The sequence below is a fragment of the Rhipicephalus sanguineus genome, chromosome 1 (assembly GCF_013339695.2).
Source record: "Rhipicephalus sanguineus isolate Rsan-2018 chromosome 1, BIME_Rsan_1.4, whole genome shotgun sequence".
Taxonomy (NCBI): Eukaryota; Metazoa; Arthropoda; class Arachnida; order Ixodida; family Ixodidae; genus Rhipicephalus; species Rhipicephalus sanguineus.
The window spans coordinates 165216941-165223387 of NC_051176.1; positions in this window are offsets into that span (position 1 = coordinate 165216941).

The window sequence follows — 6447 nt, forward strand, 5'->3', positions numbered from 1 at the left end:
TACGGGCTGAGGGCAGGCCTCGTATACGCGAGGCGTCACCAAAAGGGCGATGTACACGGTCTCGGCCCGCTCGGTCTAGACAACTCGGTCGCACACCGCCTCGTTTCGGCAAGCACACGGAACGGATCTCCGCGTGTACAACTTCCTCTTGGGGACCTTTCCTCAGATCAATAAACGCCCGTTGCCGGTCGGTCGAGCTCGATCGCGTGCATTCTGGTGCTTGTGCGTTATTTTTCGCATCTCGCTCTCTGCTCCTCGAACCGCGCGGAAGAGACGAGGCGGGTTCGCATACATGAATGCGTGAACGGAATCCGTGGACCGGAAAAATGGCCCTAGCCGCGCGCATGCAGCGGGCACCAGAACGAACCTCCCGCCGCGTTTTTTCTTTTCCTCTTTCGACGACGATATACCCGGCGATTACGGAGCTCACTCGGTGACCGACGCAGTGTCCCGGCTACACAGATGCTGCGTTGAGAGGCATGAGGCGGCGTACACCGCCGGACCACGATCCGGGACGTTTCCCGCTCGGGTTATTTCCACGACCCGTGCACGTGGAGCGTTTCGGCACGAGGTTCCGCTTTCTTTGCGTCATAAATGGAGGTACGGATAAGTAAATACGCTACTCGTTTGACACGGAAATACGCACGCTCGTTCAGAGAAAGCAAGGTGATCGGAATGAGTTATTTTCACCGCATGGCTATGCGCGGCTCGCCGAAATGCAAACGTTGAAGAGGTTCTCGTGGAAGGAATCATCTTGCTCACGAAATGCCTATTTTTCGCGCAGGTATAAAGTGTGGTTAGTTTTGGTGACTGCAATATATATCTAAAAAAAAAAGAAGAAGGCGAGCTCCAGCTGGTCACCTTGTCGATAGTTGAGCACGAAAACCAACAGGCTGGCTTTTCAGCGCCGCGCGTGCGCGTTCCTATTAACTCGATTCGGCATGCAATGCGCAACCTTTATTCCACCTAATAATTTGTTCAAGCGCTAGGCCAAGAGTTAGAGTCTGGCTGCGTAAAAGACGCCATTAGAGGTCTCTGGTTTCATTTTGACCACCTGGGATACTTTGACGTGCACATAAACATTCAGGCAAAAGAGGAAATTATTATGAAAACAGGTCGTGACTGCGTACACACACAGCGCTGTACTTACTCATCATATGGCTATTACGTACTAAACAGCGGTTTACACGGATCAGAGATGAGACGCAAAATACTACTACTACTACTACTACTACTACTACTACTACTACTACTACTACTACTACTACTACTACTACTACTAATAATAATAATAATAATAATAATAATAATAATAATTAGCGTAGCTTGCACTAAGTCGCGCAAGGCTGGGTCCCAGCAGAGCTCGCGGGCACTTATAGCTGGTCCTGGCTTGGCTAAGTTTTAGATGCGAAGTATTTAAGGCGGAGCTCAATCCGGTGGTGGTAGTGGTGTGCGGCGTGACCACCCTTACTGCGCATGCGCATACCCTCTCCACACACCTCCTCTCCACTCACCCTCTCCCCTTCCCCTCTCTACTTCCCCTCTCCACTTTATCTATCCCCTTCCCCTCTCCCCTCCCCCTTCCCCCTTTCCACTCTTCGTCTGAAACGCGGGCTAGACATGCCGAAATTATCTCCTGCGCAACGCCGCGATGAGCTCGAGCGCATGCGCGTCCCCTCCGCTTCTCTCTCCTCTCCCACGCTGCCCCCCTCTCGCCCGCCTGTCGACCGCGTTCCCCGCTCGCCCTGTGAGAATTAACGGCCAGGTTAGATGGAAGATACGACGCGCGTAGCGTCCCTCTTCGCGTTCCACGACGCGAGGTCGGTAGCATGCCCAACGAACGCTAACGGAACGCGATCGTGCAAGTGCTACGGCTTCGCATCGCCTCATGGTCCCCTTTAGCGGGAGATGGTGTAATTTTTTACCCTCTCACCTGTCTCTTTCCCACTCCTTGCAACGCTGTACTATACATAACAATGCTTGCTCTCTTTTTATCATCTTTTTTTTAGTCTGTGTCTATCTCTTTCCCTCTACGTCACTTTGTTTCTCTGTCTTTCTATCTTTTTCTGTCTTTCTTCCCATTATTTCTCACTTTTTTATTCTCTTTCTTTGTTTCTCTCTCTCTCTGTAGTCATTCTCTCGCCTTCTATCTTTTTCACTCTTTCTTCCCTTTGTATGACTCCATTTCTTTCTCCCTCTCAGCACTCGTTCTCCCCTCCTTCTTTGCCTCCTTTTCACCCTCGCATCCATTTCCCGCAATTTACTATAGTATACTATACTATATACCATGCTATACTATACTATACTATACTATACTATACTATACTATACTATACTATACAAGGCTATGCTCTGCTCTGCTAGCGTACCTGGATAGCCGAGCGGGTTCGAATCTCGCCTCGCCAGGGATTTCTGTCTTTCTCTATTTCTTCTCTGTATTTCTCTCTCTCTGTACTCGTTGTCTCGACCATCAGAGTTATTGCATCCCACGCCGGGCAAATTGGAGCACGTGTTCTGGGAACGAAGCAGAAGAGGAAGGCGATAAAGAAGAGGACGAAGAGAGTGCGTGTTGGTTCACGATGATGATAGTTTTCTATCTACGACACAAGGCAATCCTCGACCACAACAGGTCTGCTGTAATAATAAGGTGATGAGCATCAGTAGAAATACGTTCGAGACCGTTCTCACCAGTAGACAGCTGGACCCTATACCCTTCTCTCTTTTAATTTATTTTCTGGGATTGGAAAATAAATAGTGAAGCGGCGGTGACGTAAGCGCACGATAAGTGTTGCGCGTATGAAGTTAAGTAAGGTCCTATAGCCCCGTAAACATAGAAGTGTCCACACAAAGCGGCACTTATACAAACGATGCCGTTTATAAAACGTTCGCAGTCAAAGAGAATATCGTGCAATCCGATTCATTATTCACCGATGGGCTTTGCCGTCCGAGAGCAACACAGGGGCGATGTGACACGACACAGGGCTGGACTGCATGCATGTTATTAAGGCGAAAGCCTTACATGTCTCATGCGAACGTCACCTTGAGCGAATAGCCGGGTTTTGGGTTTTATTAATAAATAGTGTGTGTACAAAAAGACCCATGACCATCCGCGCGCCCCGTGGATCGAGGCACGCAAAGTGCGCGCTCACTTCGTCTTTGCGGCGTTCGCGTGACTACAGAAATTAAAACGCGCCGTTCGCGTAATATAAAGTGTACGGTAAGCTAGCCGCACTGGATGGCTTTCGCCTTCGAGTCCCCTTAGACGAGTGCACAAGGGACCCGGTGAGGTTTTAAGAGCGGAGCTGTTTAAGCCGTGCATTTGTCCGTGACGGGTGAACAGAAATGATCGTCATCACGAACCGGCACGCGCTCTCTTCGTCCTCTTCTTCTCCTGCTTCGCTCCCAGAACACGTGCGCCGATTTGCCCGGCATGGCCTGCTATAACTCTGATGGGCGAGAGAACGAGTACAGAGAGAAAGAAAGAAAGAGAGAAAATCTTGGTGAAAGAAATTTCTGGACGAGGCGGGATTAGAAGCCGCGAACCCACGTGTCAAGGCGAGCTTAGTAACCACTCGGCTATCCGGGCACGCTAGCACAGCATAACATAGCCTTGTACATTATACACTGTAAAAAAAAATTACTCCCAGGTGGGGGTAAAATGCTTGTCCTCTAGCGACCCCCCCATTGGGAGCTTTTATACCCCGGACTTCCGGAGTAAAGCATTTACTCCGGCTGGCCGGAGTTATTGCGTGGCGCCTCCGGAGTGTTTTGCTGCTCTTTCACTCCGGCTGGCCGGAGTTATTGCCTGGCATCTTCGGAGTATTTTTCACTGTTCTTTTACTCCGGCTGCCCGGAGTTTTTGCGCGGCACCTCCGGAGTATTTTTTGCTGTTCTTTCACTCCGGCTGGCCGGAGTGACTGCGTGGCACCTCCGGAGTATTCTTCGCTGTTTTTTCACTCCGGCTATCCGGAGTTTTTTCGTGTCACCTCCGAGTGTTTTACGAATTTCCCTAGTCCGTCCGGACGGAATTTCAGTGAGATGCATCGCAGTATTTTTCTCTTTGCTCCGCTTAGTTTCTTTACTTTACGCTGATCGTGTCACGCGTTGGTTACACGAAGAAATTCTCATCAAAACACTGCAGAGACACTGTACTTTTTTTCCACAGAGCTCTAGCAGATGAAATTCAAGAGAACACTTGAGTTCTTATTACTTCATTTATTCGCAATAAGCTGCAGTTTTCGGTTCATGATCCAGCATTTGGGAAAGCAATACGAGAAACAAAGAATGCAAAAAGCCACCAAAAAACAAAGCAGAAGTCAGATCACGTGAAATCAACAGCGCTCAAGTTTTAAGCACAGCGTGTCGAAATGAAGCCCAGAATGCTGCAAAAGAGTGCACAACAAACGAAGGAAGCGTAGTCGCCAGAAACCATCCACGACGGACCATCCATCAGATTCACTGACGACGCAAGGATTCAGCTGATTTCTTCCTGCATAATTTAGCAAAAAAGTAGTACATGAGAACTGTAAATCATGCCACAAACACGAAAACTGAGGACACTGAAGCCACAGATACTAATTAAATTTCATACAGGGTGCCAGTCCATGAGAACACCTAGGTTCTTACAGCATAGTCAATACTAAAATTAACGACAAAGTTTGACAGAGCAGCACTAATTAAACGGACCACACAAAGTACACAATATCACAAAGAAGTCAGTATAAAGAAGCACATCCCATGTACTCTGGTGTCAGCCAGCGAAGTGAGGGTGAGGATGAGAGATGTGAAGGTGAGGAGAAAGGAACAGGTGGAGGGGAGAGAGTAAAGCGTAGCATATAAAGAAAGACAAAGACAGCAATAGAGAGAAAGAAAGGGAAGAAAGACAGAGACAGAATCAAAGAGAGAGAGAGAAAAGGGAAGTGAGAAATAGAGAGAGAGAAAGAAAGGGAATAAAGAGAAAGAAAGACAGAGAGAGGGAGAAATAGAAAATAATACATAAATAGAGAAAGAAAGAGAAACAAACAGCGACAAAAAGACAGAAAAACAGAGAGATGAGAGAAAAAGAAAGAAAGAAAGGATGAAATAATGGGAAAAATAAGGACAAACAAAGCCGCCAAGCTCCGCACTTCCTTCAGGCTTGGCACCACTAGTGAAAAGCAGCCTTAATTTTTTCCCCTGTATTTCAAGCGGTTTTCAGCGTTTATAAAGTGAGCGCACTGGATATAGATGAAGTGTCTACATTCCAGCCAGCCAGTTTGCAATAAATAAGGCTTCTTCAAGTTAACTTTGGCCACTTGTGGTTAATTATTATGCAAGCAAAGCTCGGTGCACACACGTTTTCGAATCCCGCTGGAGTCGCTGGAGTCGGATCCCGCTGGAGCTCAAGAGCAGAACGATAAAGTCATTAAGCTACCGCCACACGTAGAATAGACAACAGCTATTTCGACTGGAACCCAGAAACCATAACCATAATAATACGTGCTAGCTCTTTTTCGTTTTTGGTGATATCCATGCACTGCCGCAGCCTTCTCCATTGTCCAAGGCGTCAGAAACGAGTTAACTTGTAGCTCGCAGCAGACCGCCCTGCTTGAAGCATTGAGCGAGGACTTGGGTTCGCTAGGCATTATCAGAGACGTCCGAAATAGATTCGAACATGAGCGATAGCTTCCATAGGCCGTACCGAAAGGTTACTGAGATATGATTCCTCGTCTATGTATAGAAACTGCCTGTTGCTATAGAATTGCGGAAGCTTGAATTTTTTCCTCAACGGGAGTGCTCCTTACACACACAAAGCGAAACAGATCACGATCGTTTCAAGTGGAGTCTTGACAGGCCCCATGTTTTGAACAACAGCAAGGGGGATATGGAACTGAGGAGCGGGCGAGTTTATAGACCCTGGAGGCGCCGTGTACACATTTGTGTAGACGATCTGTTTTTGCCAGTTATGTGCAGTATAGTACGGTACGGTACGAAGAACTTTATTTAAACCATCCTGAGAAGTGCCACCCCTTAGGGCGACACCGCGGGAAGCTCCCACGCGGGGACAGTTAGACCTAGCCTAACCGCCGCATCGCAAGTCCTCTGGACAGCCCAAAGTTGATGTTGGTACTCCGAGCTCTTGAGGGCCGAGCCCCATTTTTCTTCTGTGAAGTCCTTGTCCCCACGTAACGAGGGGCACCGCCAGAGCATGCGCTCGAGATTGCACGTCCACCCGAAGCGAGGGCACTGTGGCAAAATAAAAAGCAATGTACCGGGAGGTTCTCAAGAATAGACCGCCCCTCCCCCTCTATCCCCCCCCCTTCTCCCCAATACTCGACATGCAGTACATATTTCCCTTGCATCGTGCTCCGCACTGCTACAGACAATCGCACTGCCGAAGTCACTACAATGCCTGATAGGATGTCCGGCAATCCGTAAACGACAGAATCGGCGTACATATTTTTTTCT